This window comes from Pelophylax lessonae (genome assembly GCF_965119305.1).
Source record: "Pelophylax lessonae genome assembly, chromosome: 2".
NCBI classification, from domain to species: Eukaryota; Metazoa; Chordata; class Amphibia; order Anura; family Ranidae; genus Pelophylax; species Pelophylax lessonae.
Window position 1 is genome coordinate 164,066,117 of NC_138769.1, and position 19,222 is coordinate 164,085,338.

Consider the following 19,222-nt stretch of genomic DNA (forward strand, 5'->3'; position numbering starts at 1 on the left):
TACCTTTCTGTTTGCTTAACATTACAGTGGGACCAGAACAGGATTACTACTAAGGCCATGATTGACACAGGATCTTGTGGAAATTATATTGACATACGTTTTGCTGCTTTAAATAAAGTTCCTATTATTTCTAAACTTAAACCTGTCTCAGTGAGTCTTATTAACGGTGTTCCTTTATCCTCTGGTCCGATCACTGATCAGACACAGGCACTCCTAGTCACTACTAACGGGTCTCATATGGAGACCACTACCTTCGATCTAATACCTTCACCCCACTTTCCCATTGTTTTGGGACTTCCCTGGTTGCACACACATCAACCAACCATAGATTGGAAGGAACGGACCCTGACCTTCCTCTCTTGCTATTGCGAGGGTACGTGTAACCTCCCGTCTTTCGGGAAGATCCTGTCTGTGGTGACAGATGAGATTGCACCACTATGTTATCAGGATCTCTCTGAGGTTTTTCTTGAGAAAAATGCTCAAGCACTACCTCCCCATCGAGACTATGATTGTAGCATTGATCTACTCCCAAATAGCAAATTGCCGTTCGGTCATGTTTATCCTCTTTCACAGGATGAACTTTCCCATCTCAAAGACTATTTGGATGAGAATTTGGAAAAAGGTTTTATTAGACCTTCCACTTCTTCCACAGCAGCAGGACTCTTTTTTGTCCGCAATAAAGACTCAAGTCTCAGGCCTATCATCGACTATAGGCAAATGAATGCTATTACAATAAAAGATCGCTATCCTCTACCGCTTATCCCTGAGCTCATTGAGCAGGTGCGTGGAGCTACCTATTTTTCAAAATTGGACCTGAAAGGAGCATACAATCTCATTCGAATCCGTGATGGACACGAGTGGAAGACTGCATTCAGAACCAGATACGGATTGTTCGAATATCTTGTAATGCCATTCGGGCTATGCAACGCCCCTGCAGTTTTTCAACGATTTATAAACGATATTTTCAGAGACTTACTAGATGTCTGTGTTGTGGTATATCTGGACGATATACTTATATATTCACGATCCCTGTCTGAACACATAAGACATGTAAGACTAGTATTATCGAGATTGCTTGCACACAACCTTTATGTGAAACTGAAAAAATGCTTGTTTCATAAAGAAGAGGTACTGTTTCTAGGCTACATCATATCCAAAACAGAAATCGAGATGGACATGAGTAAGATATCCTGCATTCAGGATTGGCCTACACCAACCACACGCAAGGCGCTACAGCGATTCCTTGGATTTTCGAATTTCTACAGGAAGTTCATTAGAAACTTCTCTGCCATTGTGAGACCCCTCACACAGCTCACTAGCATTAAAAAAACATTCAAATGGTCAGATGAAGCAAATAAAGCTTTTCACCTGTTAAAGACAAGGTTTACTTCTGCTCCCATACTACGCCATCCAGACCCATCCCTCCAATACATTCTGGAAGTAGATGCATCAAACATGGCAGTAGGAGCAATACTCTCCCAACGACCAACTCACACTTCACCACTTCATCCAGTCGCCTTTTTTTCTAAATCCCTAAGCAGTCCAGAGATAAATTACCCCGTGGGTGAAAAGGAACTGCTTGCTATAAAATTGGCTCTGGAGAATTGGCGACATCTACTCGAAGGCACCCAATTACCAATACTTATATACACGGACCATAAAAATCTCCAATATCTTCAGACTAACAAAACTCTCTCGCACCGACAGGTACGATGGTCACTATTCTTTCTAAGGTTTAACTTCCTAGTGACCTACACACCTGCAGATAAGAACAAAAAGGCGGATGCACTATCACGACTAACTGAAGAAAACTACTTCGAAATCCCTTCCGTTCCTATAATACCTCACAAACGCATTATTGGAGTTGTCCGTTCCTTGAAGGAAGAGGTTTTGCATGGTATAAGTTTGGATTCACCCCCACCACAACTAAATACTGATGCAGAAGGCTTCCTCTACTACAACGACAAACTTTACATACCACCTACCATACGCACCAAGATCTTGGAATTATCGCATGATGTGCCTATGGCAGGACATATGGGTATGACAAAGACTCTTAATCTGATTACCAGGCAATTCTGGTGGCCTGACATGAAAACATCTATACAAAAATTCGTCTCTTCATGCAACGTCTGTGCCAGGTCCAAAATTGACACTACGAGACCATCCGGTCTACTATGCAGTCTACCAATACCCCAAACTCCATGGGAAGTTGTGTCCTTGGAATTTATAGTGGAATTGCCTCCTTCCAAAGGATTTAATACCATCTTAGTGTCAGTGGACCATCTGACAAAAATGGCACATTTCATTGCTATTCGCAGACTACCTTCGTCCAAACAAACGGCAGAACTCCTGATGAAACATGTCTTTAAGTTACATGGTATCCCAAAAACTCTTCTGTCTGACCGTGGATCACAATTTATTTCCAAGTTCTGGCAAGAACTATGTCACATACTACGGATCGAGCGGAAGCTCACTTCTCCTTACCATCCGCAGACCAACGGACAGACTGAAAGAGTCAACCAATGCATCGAGCAATATTTACGTTGTTACACTTCTTACCAACAGGATGATTGGGTGGATCTTCTCCCTCTGGCAGAATTTGCCTACAACAACGCAACCCACAGTACGACCAAGCAGAGTCCGTTTTACTTGAACTATGGGTTTCATCCCTCTATTCTTCCACCACGCATCCTTCCTTCAAATAACCCAGTAGCTTCAGACTATCTTACCCAAATAAAGGACTCTCTGGGTTTGCTTAATACTACCATTGCACACACTCATAGTCAACAAAAGAAGTACTATGATCTTCGCAGAAGACCTTCTCCACAGTACACTATCGGGGACCTTGTTTGGCTCTCAACAAAAAATTTAAGACTGAAAATCCCTAGCAAAAAGCTTGGACCTCTGTTCTTGGGACCTTTCCCAATCAAGAAACTTATTGGAAAAGCTGCAGTACAGCTTACATTGCCAATAGACCTCAAAATACATCCCATTTTCCATGTGTCGCTACTGAAGCCCCATGTTCCTGACCAAGGAATAAGGCCTACTATCCCACCTCCTCCTCCTGTACAAGTTGAAGATGGAGAAGAATATGAGATAAATGAGATTCTGGATTCTCGTATCCACAGAGGAAGACTTCAGTACTTGGTTCGATGGAAGAACTATGGGCCCCAAGACGACACCTGGCTAAACACCTCTGACGTACATGCCTCTAGATTAATCCGCAATTTTCATACGAAGTACCCAGACAAACCAGCTCCAGAGGCCTTCAGGAGCCGTCCTTAAGGGGGGGGTACTGTAATGTTCTGGTACCTTTGGGTACCCTAATTACTCTTTCATAAGTGTATGCGCCCCACCATTCTCTTTTGGTAAGGTGCGCATACACCTTTAAGACTGATGCTGTCATCACTGAGCGCCGGACTGGATGGCTATTTAGATCGCCGGCTCTCACTCACATCTGTTCGTTCAAACTGCTTTGTGCCTTGATGCTAACCTGTCTTGAAGCTCTCATGCTTGCAAGCATACCTCGCTGTCGGAACCACGCTGCGCTGATCCCTGTATCCCGCTACCGGATCATCCGCTCTTGCCGAACCTCTCCTCTGCTACATTGCTATTAGTGATAAGTACCCCACAGGGGAAACCTCTATAACTTTCATACTAAAGCTTACACTATCTAGCTCTGCATACTAAGGACTATTACTACATCTGCATTATCTAAGATTGCTAGCTCTTGAGCCTACTATCACCTGTTCTTGCACTGGGTTGATCTCTCTTGTATGTCCACCTGCTACTCTGTCATCTGCTACCATACATGATTGCTAAACCTATCAGCATCCCATCTGCTACTATCTTACTTTCAAGAACATTTCCTTTCAAGTGTCTGTCATCTACCATCTCTACCCAACCTGTCTCTTCAGCCTATCATCACTGTGTTACTATATACATAAGTCACTCTAGGAAACATCTTATTGAGTGTGTGTATTTACTTGCTGAATTGAGATCATCCACACATGATGAGTCATTGAGAGTTGGGATTGGTGTCTCAGCGTTTCTCTACATGACTACTGAAGTGGAATATTTCTGCAGCTGAAAATCCACATCATACATAAAACGCAGGAGCGTTACATACTGCTGGTTCTGGCTGGTACTGCTGGCTCTGGTTTATACTGCTGTGAGTAGTGCTGGCTCTGGCTGGTACTGCTGGCTCTGGCTGGTACTGCTGGCTCTGGCTGGTACTGCTGTGAGTACTGCTGGTTCTGGCTGGTACTGCTGGCTCTGGCTGGTACTGCTGGCTCTGGCTGGTACTGCTGTGTGTGCTGCTGGCGGGAAATGCTGGCTAGCAGCGGTGCCGCGCTGGAGGAAGAGGCGATGTTTCCTGTATTGGTCACAGGCGGAGTGCATTTGATATCACTCCGCCTGTGACTCACTCAAACTGTCACAACGGAGCCGGAACTATACAGGAAGCATTGGCTCCATTCTGACTCATCCGCTGAGAGACACAGACTCAGCTGCACAGGGGGCCGGACCAAATGACTTCGAGGGCCGCATATGCCCCCCGGGACATAGGTTCCCCCCCCTGATGTAGAGGGATATCTAACCACAGGGAGGTATCACTCCGATTTGACCCGTTCACCATTGGGGAATGGGTGACCCACTTATACATTATGTGGCACTGGATCTAATAATGTAATTTAGGTGTTCCATGTTAGTATGGGAAATAGTGGAGATGGGGGACCTCAATCTGTTCAATTATTTTGTTATTAATATTATTGTTTTTAAATTTTGCATTCATGATTTACTTTGGATGGTATTAGAGATAATATGCACGGATAGTGTTTGAGAAATATTTGGATAATGTTTGGTGCATAGGATGTGAGATGTCAACATGCCATCATGGTTATTGTTCGGAAATATATTTGTATGTTATTTTAAATGGTCGAAGATTTGTAAGGGGCGACACCAGCTCGATAACCACCATTCCTCCCGGAAGTGCGTGTTTAACTAAATACTGTATGTATTTGGGGGCCAGCTGATGTGGGAGAGCATTGTGAGGATATGTCCATATGGGTCTATGAGCAGTGGGGATTGCACTTTAAATCTGTCAAACAGCTAATTGTACTTAAAGGAGGTCCACCAATTAGGAGTGACCAGCAGTTATTTAGGTCTCAGTGTTAAAGGTGGCAACCGGATTTCCTGATGATGCCTATGACAGACGAAATGCATAGAGATCTGGTTGCCATTTGAAGTACAAGTTGAACCACTGACGTTACGTCCGGCGGCTCTGTGGAACTCACGCCAGCCAGCGAAGTGAGGGGTGAGAGCGAACTGAAGCCGGGGAGTTGTTGGGGGCGATCTGAGCTGGTGCTGGCCTGGGCACTATTTTATGTAAGCATATAACCTAGCTTGTTGTAGAGGGAAGCTTTTAATTAAACGGTGTTGCACGATTATTCTGTTCTCGTAGGCTTTCATGTGGCTATCATCAGCCATCTAAGGAGAGATCTAGGACTCAGATTTGCAACGTGGGCTGGGAAAGGATATCTGGAGGATCTGGCGGTCACACTTATAAATAGCCTAGTGGTCCCTGGGACCTGGGGACTCTGGTGAGCGCAGTTTATTTGTTATTCACGAGGTGGAGCACTGGTTTCAAGGCAGAAGAGCACATTTTTTGGGAGTGGACTGCCATAGATTATTGAAACTTATATTCATATCACTGTGGACTGTCACGATTATTAATATAGCACATAAGTTACACCCTATGGTTCTATTGTACAAACATTAATTGTAATATATGCCACTAAGAAGGGTGTTGTGATTTTTTCACTTGCTTATTGCATTATGGTAAAATGGGTTGAAGTTTATGGCACATTAATTCCTATAATGTGTATATATGCATATATATATATATATATATATATATATATATACGTATATATATATATATATATATATATATATATATATATATATATATATATATATATATATATATATATAAGCCATTATACATTTATGGCAGTTTTTGTATAGTATGTCACTAAAATTATTTTTTGGGGTGTGTTCACTGGATGCACATTTTTTAACAGTGCCTTACTTTATTTTTCAATGGTTTTAATGTGGTTCACATTTAAAGGGGCAGCAGTTATTTTTTAGTTTTTTTCATTCCAATGGGTTTGGCGCCCTCAACAGTTATATGGTAAATTTACAAACAGTTTGTAAAATCTGTGATTTTTACATCTGTCTGTGGATGTCCATAACAGACATGCAGTCTGTAAATCTATAACAGATATTCATGGACTGATGTACAAATCACGAACTTTGCAAACTGTACATGAATTTACTGACGGTTGGCAACCCTGATGTGGATTACTGCACATATCTGGAAGAAATACATAGATGAGCCCATGATCTAAGGAAGAATATCCAAGCCCCCTGTATTAGGCAATATTTAGCTCACAATTCAGCTTTTACACAGGAAAATTGGAGGTCCATAAAAAGTCCAGGGACAGAAATTTTCAGGTAACCTTCAAAATAGCACAGTAAGACCTCATTCACATTCGCTTTGCTCTCTAAAGAGCAATCTGCGCTCAGATTGCTCTTCATAGAGCATTTTACAGGCAATGGGGGAGCCATTGTATCACCTCCTCATCGCCTGCTTGAACCCTTTGAACCCTGCACTGCATTGCATGTGGCTGTGGGGGGGGGGAGCATGCAGAGAAGGTCTATTCACTTGAATGGGTCGCCTGCCGAAAGCAACAGGGGGGCCATAATTCCTGCCACAGCCATAAAGCAAAGCTTGGTGGCTGTGGCATGTGTATGTACACCCCCAACGGCTGTCTCTGCAGCTAAAGAAGGGAACAATTGGGGGGAATGATAAAAATGTAACTCAGCTGTGGAGTTTTATCACCATTCAACCGTTAATGTGAACAAGACAAGAAGCCCCAAAATGGAATGCCAGCCCCTTTTCTTTGTGGCTCTGCCCCCACTCTCCTGGGTCATCATTTTGGCACGCTTGCAAATATGCTGAAGGAACCTGCACAGCTTTCAGGTCTTGGAAAAGCACTTTTGGCAAAGAAGGGGAAGTTTTGCCTATTTCATGCTCCCCCATGTTTGTGCATGATGCATGGGATTACCCGTGCATGCGCAGATGTGCTGTAGGCCTGAGGGACCCAGAGCCCTGCAGCACATCTGGGCACATGCAGGGGGGCAGAAGTCATTCTTGCCTAGGTGGGAATTGAAGCGCTGTTCTGCTCTGCAATAATTTTTTCTCTCTCCCTCCATCCCTCTTTCTTTCTATCTTTCTTTTTCTTTCCCCATTCCTATTTCTTTCTCTCTCCATCCCTCTTTCTTTCTCTCTTTCTCCCTCCATCCCTCCTACTCTATCCCTCCATCCCTCTTTTTATCTTTCTCTCTCCATTCCTCTTTCTTTCTGCCTTCCTCTATCCCTCTTTCTTTCTGCCTCCACCCCTCTTTCTTTCTGCCTCCACCCCTCTTTCTTTTTTTTTCTCTCTCAATCTTTCTTTATTTCCTTCTCTTTCTTTATTTCTCTCTCACTCTCTCTCTGTCCCTCCATCCCTATTTCTCTCTCCCTCCATCCCTCTTTTTTCTTTATCTCCATACCTCATTCTTTCTCTCTCTCCCTCTCTATCCCTCCTTCTTTCTCTCTCTCCCTCCATCCCTCTTTCTTTCTCTCTCCCTATTTCTCTCTGCCTCCCTGCACCCCTCTTTCTTTTTTTCTCTCTCAATCTTTCTTTTTTTCTCTCTCCCTCCCTCTCTGTCCCTCCATCCCTATTTCTCTCTCCCTCCATTCCTCTTTATCCCTTTATTTCTCTCTCCCTCTTTTTTCTTTCTCTCTCCGTCCCTCTTTCTTTCTCTCTCTCTCTCTCCCTCTTTATTCCTCCATCCCTCTTTCTTTCTCTATCCCTCCATCCCTCTTTCTTTCTCTCTCTCTCCCTCCATCCCTCTTTCTTTCTTTCTCTCTCTCTCCCCCTTTCTTTCTATCTATTCCTCTTTCTCTCTCCCTCCATTCCTCATTCTCGCTTTATTTCTTTCTTTCTCTCTTCTTTTTCTTTCTCTCTCTCTATTCCTATTTATCTCTTCCTCCATCCCACCTTTTTTCTTTCCTTCTCTCTGCCTCCATCCCTCTTTCTCTCTGCCTCCGTCTCTTTCTCTCCCCTTCCATCCCTCTTTTTTTTCTCTCTCTCTCCCTCCATCCCTCTTTTTTTTCTCTCTCCCTCCGTTCCTTTTTCTTTCCTTCCCTTTTTCTTACTCTCTCCCTCCCTCTCTGTCCCTCCATTCCTCCTTCTCCTTCCCTCCGTCCTTCTTTCTTTCTTTCTCTCTCCCTCCATCCTTTTTCTCTCTCCCTCTTTTCTTCTTTCTCTCTCCCTCTCTGTCCCTCCATTCCTCTTTCTCTCTCCCTCCCTCTGTCCTTCTTTCTTTCCTTCTCTTTTTCTTTCTATCTCCCTCCATCCCTTTTTCTCTCTCCCTCCATCTCCCTTTTCTTCTTTCTCTCTCTTTTTCTTGCCCTATATATAACCAGATTCTCCACTATAAGTAATCTCAGACTCTATTTAACCGAACGCCCTTTAAGCCACGCTCATTGTTCAGTGTAAATGAAACCATGCCCATTTCCACAAAGCATGCCACGTTTTTTTAGCTACCACGCCTACAAATGTATGCCCCACCTCTCATTAAAATAATACTCTACCTACAGACAAAAGTGTCCTTAAATATTTTTTGCGAATGTTGGCAACTATGCATGTGTTTTGGTGCAGCGTTATTTTAAAAATCATGCCTGTGCCTATTTTTTGCACATTTCACATACATAGGGCAGCACATTGAAACAAATGAGTTGCCCTAAACCAGACGGTATTGAACTCTCATTGCATCGCAAATCCCAAAAATAAAAGAGAATTAAGCTGGATACACACTATCCAACTTTTGTTGGTAGATTTCCTTCAGATTTACCTTTTCTATGTAGTGCAAGGGCCTGCCAGATTGCATACAAATTGGAAGTGTTTAGGTTTGACCTCATATTATATGGTTTTGGTAAGTCTAAAGGAAAAAGTCTTCAGAAAATCTTATAGTGTGTATGGCCCATTACTCCTCATTTCAGGACAGTGGGCGGGGCCATGCAAATCATTAATATACACCCCATTGGCCAGATACACATCCAGATGTGCTGGCGTATAGTGCAAATATGTTATGGCGCTGTTTAGTCCAAGCTGCACACAGCATGAGCTGTTAACAGCACAAACATTAGTGGGAATCTATTGACTCTCCTTTTATTCCCGTTCTATTTACAGTGGTTTGGCATTTGAAGAAGACACACAAAGACATGCTGCTGACAGCTCCTCAGGCGTCATTTTACCGCCCTGCTCTTTATTGTGCAGACTACAATACCCACAATGCATAAGCAGCTCCAGCCTGGCTTCCAACCATTGGACGCTTATGAGAAAGGTAGTCGGGCGACAGCCAATCAAAGAAGAGCTGCGTAACAGACGGGCCTCAGAACGCTTCCATATATGGAAAACGTAAGTAGGACGTGCGGGGCGCAATGAAGGGAGTACGGGGCTGGGTCCTGGTGACAAGTCTGACGTCATCGCCGGGCGACGCTATCAGGAAGAGAAGTGATCAGGGAGAAGTATGCTGAGGAGCATTACAGTGATAACCACCGGAACATTGCGCTTCTATACCTGGGAGTAAGGTAGGAGCTGTGTGTGTGCGGGAGGCTCCTGTGTGCCGTGTAATGTCGCCTGTCATTGGGAGTGATGGAGGGCTCAGCCCCGGCAGAGCATTACAGCTGTGCAATACAGGACTCCTTCCTCTACCCTCCTGAAGGAGGTGCATTACACAGCTGGACATGTTTATTGCAGGTTTCCATCAGATCGGGAACGGATTTTCAGCTTGCATTAAAAAAAAACTCCAATATATGGAATCTGTGCTGAGACCATTGTACAGGCTGCTTCTGGAAATGCCAGTTCTCTGGCTGCCCTGCTTTCCAAGTCACAGATCTGGAGATCTTGCAGCTTGCTTGTTGTGGATGGAATCAGAGGTAGCCAGGGATCTGGCATTTTCAGAGGGTGGCCAGCAATGGCAGTGCCTGTATTCCTCTATATACACGGGGGTGTGATCTGTTGGGATCCTGCAGTTTGATTCATGGAAGGTCACAATTTATAGAGCCATCTCCTGTGTTTTAGTGGAGGGCTTTAGAAGAATCCTGGCTTCATGTTTGGTGCAGTGCCTTCCATAGGGACGAATGGTAAGACATAGATTGGAGCACAGAGAAAAAGGGCACCAGTTTCTGTATGCGTACTTCTTTGTGTTTTATTTGCCACATAGCAAAAATGTCACAGAACATTTCATTCATAATATTAGTATTATTATAATAATAATAATATATGTGTGTGTCATTTTTTATTTTTTTCCCCATGATAGTGGTGTGTTGTCGGCCCCCTGTCCCTACGGTATTCGTACTACGGGTTTACATTTAGAACTTTTGTAAGTGTAATTATTTTGGCACACCCTATCAGACATTAAGGCCCCTCCTTTCTCATGGCAGGGCCAGTTAAGTCCTCCTGCCAGTTTTTCAGGTGGATCTGATCAGATCCTCCATTCATCCCGATGAACAGGCAGATGTAAACAGACTTGTGTCCGTTTACATCCGCCTACCTTCTCTGATCTGATGTGGTCTGCTAAAAACAAAACGGAAGGGGATCTATCCCCCTCTGTCTAGGTGGATCAGATCAGAGGGCAGTTGGGTGTAAATGGACAGCGGAGTCCATTTACGCCCGGCCACCCATAGAGGAGATTTACGTCCAGCCACCCATAGAGGAGATTTACGCCCGGCCACCCATAGAGGAGATTTACGCCCGGCCACCCATAGAGGAGATTTACGTCCAGCCACCCATAGAGGAGATTTACGTCCAGCCACCCATAGAGGAGATTTACGCCCGGCCACCCATAGAGGAGATTTACGCCCGGCCACCCATAGAGGAGATTTACGCCCAGCCACCCATAGAGGAGATTTACGCCCGGCCACCCATAGAGGAGATTTACGCCCGGCCACCCATAGAGGAGATTTACGCCCGGCCACCCATAGAGGAGATTTACGCCCGGCCACCCATAGAGGAGATTTACGTCCAGCCACCCATAGAGGAGATTTACGTCCAGCCACCCATAGAGGAGATTTACGTCCAGCCACCCATAGAGGAGATTTACGCCCGGCCACCCATAGAGGAGATTTACGCCCGGCCACCCATAGAGGAGATTTACGCCCGGCCACCCATAGAGGAGATTTACGCCTGGCCACCCATAGAACAGATTGTGCTCTGTTGTATCTGTTTTGCATAAACTGAGCATTATTAGGCTTTACAACAGGGGTCTTCAAATTGGTGGCCCTCCAGCTGTTGCAGAACTACAATTCACATGAGGCATTGCAAGGCTGACGGTTAGAGAGATGACTCCCATAGGCAGGGGCATGATTGGAAAACAAGAGAAGGGCGCACTGACCTAGTGCAGTACCAATAAAACATGTATTGAAGGGTAAAAAAGGTTCATACAACATACTCCCAAACACAGGTTGCAAATACATCCCAATATAATCAGGTGACCTCTAGGACATGGATTCATCCAGTGCTACACATGGGTATGAATGGCATCTGTACTGGTAGGGCTGATGCGTTTCGAGAGAGAACCCTTTTCACCAGAGCTATCAGAGGGTTCTCTCTTGAAACGTGTCAGCCCTACCAGTACAGACACCATCCATACCCCTCTGTAGCACTGGATAAATCTATGTCCTAGAGGTCACCTGATTATGTTGGGATGTATATGCCTGTTTGCAACCTGTGTTTGTGAGAGTGATGTATAAACCTTCTTCTTTTTTTTTTTTTTACCCTATAATAAATGTTTACATGGTACTGCACTAGGTTGGTGCGCCCTTCCCTTGTTTTCGTTGTTTTCTAGTATGTATGGACATGGTCTTGAGAGGGCAGCAAGAACCTAGATGCTATCAACACAGCCTTTTCCTTTAAAACACAGCACCTGAGCGCAATAGAATTACTTGGTTTGGTAGAGGCATGATTGGACTTGTAGTTCTGCAACAGCTAGAGGGCTGCCAGTTTGAGAGCCGTTTTACAACCACTTTTAAAGTAGTTGTTAACATACAATGTTATAGACTTATTCCAATACAGTTATAATTATGCAGACACCATACCTGCCTTTACTTCAGAAAAGATCTTTCTTACCTTTTGCAAGGTTAAAAAAAATTCTGTGATGTGACCATACTTCTTTTTATTTTATTTTTTTCTGATAGTGGGGAGCAGGATTACAGGACACTGTGCAGACATACAGTGTGCCTGTATTCCATAGTTTTATTCAGCCTGAGACCAGATGCAGGCTGAGCTTGAGCTGGGGAGTGTTTTAAAGTGGAGTTCCACTGGCTTTTTGTGTTAAGTCAGCAGCTACACTTTTTTTGTAGCTGCTGACTTTTAATAAACACATACTCACCTGTCCCATGGTCCAGCGATGCGGTCGGGTGGAGCCTCGGTTCTCTCCATCTTCTCCGCGCGGCGCCGGCATCACTACTGTTGGCACCCGGATGTGACAGCTTGTGGCTTCACAACCGGGTGCGCACTGCACATGCGCGAGTCGTGACTGGTCAGGCAATCTTCTAGGGCCTGTGATGTGTCCCAGAAGATTGCAGGGAGGGAGGAGGAGAGGAGAACTTCTGCCCAAGCCGCCTAGGTGGCCCGAGTGAAATTGGGAGGGGGTACCTGTCAAAACTAGCCACAAGCTCCCCACCCCCCAAAAGAAAAAACATGCCAAATTTGGCATGTCGGGGTCGGGCCACTTAAAGCGGAAGTTCCACTTTTGAGTGGAACTCTGCTGTAAGAGGCAGGCTGTGATTGGTCAGGGGATGTGGCAGCTGAAGAAACTACCCAAAACAGGCATGCTGTAACTCTGCACAGTGTCCTGTACCTCTAAATGGCCAGCCAAAGGATGAAAACTGGCCATGCGAACTGAGATCGACTTCTGTGCTTTGTGTGATCTGTTTAGAACAGGGAAGAAAGGTGACTGACCGGATCAACCAGGTACTTCAGATGGAAGAAGTACATGAAAGCGATAGAGACTCTGATTTATGAAAAAACACCTATGTGCAGGCACACGTGGAGGAGAAAATTATTTAGGGTAACCTACACTTTAAGGGGAGTGGGGAAGGGGTTATCCCTGAAATGCACTTTAATTCTCTGGGATTATGTATAATAAAATGAATACAAATAATCATGTGATTTATATCCTGCTATTTCAAAACTAGTACAGAAGATGAAAGCAAACAGTCACATGAGATGACATAAGCTGGTATGTGTGAACAGAGATTAGGTGCACAGCAACTTTACACCACAAATCCACAGTAAGCATGACTGTTGTTTACATTGTATACACACCCATAGCCTGAACAGGACTGCAAGACGCTTCGTGCTTTCTCATTCTCTGGAGTGATGTGAGCCGATACAAAGCAAAACGCTTCTTTTATGGCTTATGAATGTAAGTGATCTGTTGAGAGTTTTGTCTATTTAATAATGGCTTGCAAAATGCTTTTTCTAACAAATGCTAGTGTGGGCTTGCTGACAGTGCTGCATTTTGGTGAGGATAATGCCCCATACACACGTGCAGATTATCTGCAGACTTTTGTCTGCAGATTTACCTTTTCTATGTAGTGCAAGGGCCTGCCGGATTGCATACAAATTGAAAGTGTTTAGGTTTGACCTCATATTATATGGTTTTGGTAAGTCTGCAGACAAAAGTCTGCAGATAATCTGCACGTGTGTATGGGGCATAAAGCCCCATACACACACGCAGATCGTCGTCATACAAATGTTCGTCTTTTCTCCCCGGGATGTCGGTGTCTGTTGAAAAGTGCAATGACAGCACAAGAATTTTGTCCGCAGACTTCAGCTGACTGCAGAAGTGATGTCATGTAATGGTTAACTTTCCCTGTGTTTTTTATTTTCTGAGCATGCCCAGTCTTGCAAATCTGCGGTCTGTCGGCAGAATTCTGTACTGACTGGCGAACAATCCGTTCTGGTGTCCGCAGACAAAAATTTTCATGTTTGCAAGAAAGACTCTTGTCCGCAGAATGTGTGCAGACAGCTGTCGGAGGCACCATACTAACACGCGTACAATCGGCAGATCTTTCGTCCGCCGACGTTTGTATGACGACGATCTGCGTGTGTGTATGGGGCTTAAGGGACACAGGTTTTGCTTGCCTGTGTCATTTGAGTAAAAGCTTCATACATTTATTGAGTGTTTTTAGTAGGGGGCCATGGTTCTACTTTTGAATATAACTCTGTATCCATTTTATTATTTTTATTTTATGTAGCTACCGAAGTACCTGCGTTTGATTAAAGTGATATTAAAAATTCCTTTTTTTTTTTTTTTTTTAGGCTGGGTTCACACTAGTGCGAATTGGATGTGGGGTTTCATCGCATCCGATTTGCATGTCTGGAGACTGTGACCGGCTCTCAATGGAGCTGGTTCACACAGCTCCGGGACAGCTGCGGAGCGGTTTGCAGGAAATTCGTGTGCATCTTCTGATCAGTTTCAGGTTCCAATTCAGCCAAAATTACGGACCGAATTTGGACCTTAAAGCGGAGTTCCACCCTGGGAATACTTTTTTTTAATAAAAATACCCCCGGGACAGTCGGGGCTAGTGCAATGGCTAGCCTCTGATCTGTCCCGGGTTGCACTTACCTTTTAGAAGAAATACTTACCTTGAAAAAGTATTGTCCAGCGCTGCCATCTCAGGTGTGGGCAGCTTGAAGCCAGCGCGATCCTCTTCCGTCTTCTTCGGTCCCACGATGCACTGCACCGGCCCCGCCGTCACTTCCGGTGTCACAGCGTCATCCCTGCACAGCTTCTGGGCATGCCCAGAAGCTGTTTAGCAAGGTATGACGGCGCCTGCACCGGAACTGACGTCGGGGCCGGTGCAGGCGCATTGATTCCTGGGAGCGATGACGTTCAGCTCCCAGGAATCATTGCAAGCCAGGAAGTGACGAATCGCCGTGGCCGCCGAGGGGAGGAAGAGGAATTAAGGTGAGTATATTTTCTTCTAAACCAGGTAAGTAAAAAAAAAAAAAAAAATTGCGATTATCCATTTGTTTTTCAGGTGACCCCGGGCATGAGGATGGAGGTAAGTTTAATTTTAGGGTGAAACTCCGCTTTAAATGGTGAACAGAACGCACTGGACCTCCTGCTGCGAGCCGCTCCACAATCTAGTGTTAACCCAATGTTATATGAATAAAGCCGGCACACGAAAAGGCTTCTTCCAAGTAAAATTCTTTATTCCAACATGGATAGCGGTGACAACATGACAAATACTGACGCGTTTCGGCTTTACGCCTTCCTCCTAGCGTTAACCCAGCCTTAATAAAATAAGAAACCTGTAATTCTTGCCTGCTCTGTGCAATTGTTTTGCACAGAGCAGCCCTGATCCTCTTCTTTTTGGGTTCCCCCGCCAGTGCTCCTGGCTTCTCCTCTTCGGCAATTGCCCTCATAGGAAGCCGCTTCCTATATGGGCACTCATGCGGGCTTGCTCCTGAGTTGCCCTGTTGGCGTCTATTGACACAGGTTGGGTGGCTTTGTCCCGCCCCCGGCTCTTCGACACATCATGTGATGGAGAGCAGTGGAAGCCAATTGGTCCTGCTATCAGTCTGCCCAGAGAGGAGTGACAGAGCCAGGTGAGCCTCAGCCTCTCATGCACAGTGCAGGTAAGTACAAGGGGAGGGGGATTCTGTTACAATGAAGGTTTTTAGCATAGAATGCATTAAGGAAAAGAAAATGTTAGGCTTTAGAACCACTTTAAAGTGACATTGAATAATATCCTTATTCTCTAAATCCTAATCCATACACATCCACTCCTTAATGGCCTGGTAATCTACTGTATCTTTCATGACTTGTACCTTGCTGTGTTTTTCTGCCTCCTTGTGATGTCCTGGATGAGCTCCCAAACCTCTTTTTCCTCACTTGTTTGGAATGAGCAGAATGCACATTCGTTGTGGTCATGTTATGTATAATGATCCATGAACACTACAAATCTTATTGTCTTTAGGCCCTAGTCCATTTCAGGAGTGAGTAGGAGAGGGTGGGTATGTTCCTACACACAGTGGGACCATGGAGAGCAAATCTAGCCATGCTCTAACACAGGGCTTGACAAATTTGCTTGGAATCTAGGAGCCAGCTAAAAAAGTATGGAGCCAGTTTTTTTTTTTTTTTCCAGCATGCCGAATGGTCGGCTTCTGTCAGACCGGCTGGCATACACACGGGCAGAATGGCGGCCAGTTTTTAATGAACCAGCTGATGTTGGCCAGTATTCAGCCTGTGTGTACTCGGCTTGATGGTGTGATGGGCAGTGGCTCACTAGGGAAGGACCGTGCAGCAAGGTGGGGGTGATGGGAGATCCAGTAACTCATGCCATCTTTAGGCCCCTTTCATACGGGCGCCTTACCTAAGCAGAATCCGGTGGCTCGGCGGGGATTTCTATGCTAATGCCCACTGAGCAGGCGGATGATTGGTCCTGTTCGCTCTGCAATGCAATGCAGCGTGAACATGGACACAGTCCTGCTCTCCTCTATGGGGAAATTGGATGAAAATGGACTGCCTGTCCATTTCAATCCAATGCCATCCAATTCAATCCCCTGGATGGATGGAAAATGGGACCGTCATCCATCTGTTTTTGGTTGGCAGTGGGTGTCAGCAGACATGTCAGCTGATATCCGCTGCTCCATAGAGGAGACTGGAGGGTCTGATCAGGTCCGCCTGAAAAACTGATGGCCGGACCTGATCGGACAACCAATGTAAAGGGGGCTGTCGGCTGTGTGGCTGTAATATGACAGGAAGAGAATGAAAAATAATAAAATCTTTAAAACAAAATAAATAAGCTGGTTCTATCTTTGTGGGGGTGTAAATGGAACTGAGGCCGTTCCAACCAGCTGGCCCACACTCCCTGTCCACTTACCGTTGGGGACAGGGCGCCAGATCATACCCGCAACACCTTCATCCTCTTCTCTTAGGAAGGAGATGGGCAGGCAGTGAGAACAGGCAGGGGTAACCCTCAGCGCCTTCCGTGACTGTTTGCCACAGCCCCGGCCACCACTATAGGGCGTCAGTTCCCCGATGCAAGCATCTCGCTTCAGCAGGCCGCAAAGCCACAGCATCTTAGTCCGGGCCGCATGGGGACAAGACACCAGCTGCAATGAACCCCAGGCTCCAGGCCGTTAATTCTTGTCGCCAATGCAACCTGGCACCTGGGGTTTGTGGATCCCTGCTCTAACAAGACGTTGGGACACAGCAGCAAAAAAAAGGAAGAGGAGCGCAATAGAGGGTACTAGTTAGGAATATTCTGTATACTTGATGATGATTTTTAAACCAGTGTTTAGTGTCATTTTAAAGTGTATCGAAACTCAAAAACAAATGTAATATCTTGGCTTGCCAATTGTTTAATGCGACTGTGTTGGTTTTCATTTTTTGCCTTTTTTCTTTATTTTCACCCGGTGATGCGGCCGGTGATGCTGGGTATACATTTTGGCCAGTTCAGCAGGAAACGGCTGACTTTATGTGTGTAACGCGGTTTAATGCCTGGAAAACCAGCAGATCACTGTATTCTGATGTGGTGTGGGGGGAATCCCCATTGGCAGAATACAAAGGAAACGGCGTAGAGATCCCTGCGTCAACTTTGCTTGTGTGGATGTGGGAAAACTGTGAGGGTTTGGTTTTCTTTTTTTTTTATTTTTCTCATTCTACCTGCTGATTGATTTAAAAAAAAAAAAAAAAAAAACATACCCTGCTAAAGCTAGATTCACATCTATGCGGTTTGCTGTTTTTCAAGTGCTTTTTATGTTTTTTTTTTTTAATTATTTATTTATATTTTGGTAAATGGGAATATATGACCGCTTTAATGTCACAGTAAGTAAGTTGTCAGCGGGCAGGGGCTGCTTCCCATCGTTGGTGTCAGCGGGCAGGGGCTGCTTCCCATCGTTGGTGTCAGCGGGCAGGGGCTGCTTCCCATCGTTGGTGTCAGCGGGCAGGGGCTGCTTCCCATCGTTGGTGTCTGCGGGCGGTGGCTGCTTCCCATCGTTGGTGTCAGCGGGCAGGCGCTGGCTTCCCATCGTTGGTGTCAGCGGGCAGGCGCTGGCTTCCCATCGTTAGTGTCAGCGGGCAGGCGCTGGCTTCCCATCGTTGGTGTCAGCGGGCAGGGGCTGGCTTCCAGTCGTTGGTGTCAGCGGGCAAGGGCTGGCTTCCCATCGTTGGTGTCAGCGGGCAAGGGCTGGCTTCCCATCGTTGGTGTCAGCGGGCAAGGGCTGGCTTCCCATCGTTGGTGTCAGCGGGCAAGGGCTATTTTCACAGACCAAGCTGTCTAGCATAAGTAGAAGTTAGAGGGTTGAGACAAACCATTTAAAAGCTGACAGGGGTGCTTACACACCTCATAACTGGTGACCCTGGACTCTGGTTTAAAGAGAAATTTGAGTATGTATTCTTAACACAAAAAAAATACCTTGTATTGATCTCCTGATCCCACTGTATGGAGGAACGTAGCCACCCTCTTTTATTTCCTGTGACTATGGACACTGGAATGTGTAGTATGTACAAAGCGGTGCACCTGACCTCAGCGAATGTGCACTGTTCTTCCTAACAAACAGAAGTGAAAGTGAAATGAAGAGGTTCGGGAGCTCATGGAGGACATGACAAGCAAGCACAAAAACGCAGTAAGAAATGTTTTTATGAGAAATAGATTACAGGATTATTAAGTAGTGGATGTGTATGGATTAATTATGAATAATGAGGATATAATTTAGTGTCACTTTAGTACATGTGTCGGTGAATGCAGCATTCAAATAAAAACAGTATATGGCCTATGTTTTTCTGTAAGGCCTATGTTCTTTTTCAGGCATCCCTGGCAGATGCCTCATTGAGTCTTGACCCTTTTGTGTGGGATTTTCAGCAATTTCTGTGCGTTTCCTGCACTGCATCACAATCTCACTCTGTTCATGTGAACCGCTTCTATGTTAAGGTTAACGACACCCCAAAACTGTTTGCGAAAAGCAGTGCGATTAGGTAAATCGGTTTGCATGGGTGTGAGCACCGCAAGTGCAATGCGATTTAGAGCCATACAAAATAAAATGATTTAAATTGCACTGCAAATAATCGCATGCAGTGAGATTCCGGT

General features: G+C 45.2%; 1 protein-coding gene across 1 annotated transcript in view; it reads left to right on the forward strand.

Moving 5' to 3' along the window:
* The first annotated feature begins 9,576 nt into the window (after positions 1-9,576).
* The window catches only part of MTMR4 (myotubularin related protein 4), a 139,007-nt gene continuing 129,361 nt past the window's right edge, over positions 9,577-19,222 (forward strand). Inside the window, exon 1 of the mRNA XM_082245077.1 lies at positions 9,577-9,706. The gene's annotated coding sequence lies outside the window, so the exon portion shown is untranslated. The remainder of the gene's footprint in view (positions 9,707-19,222) is intronic.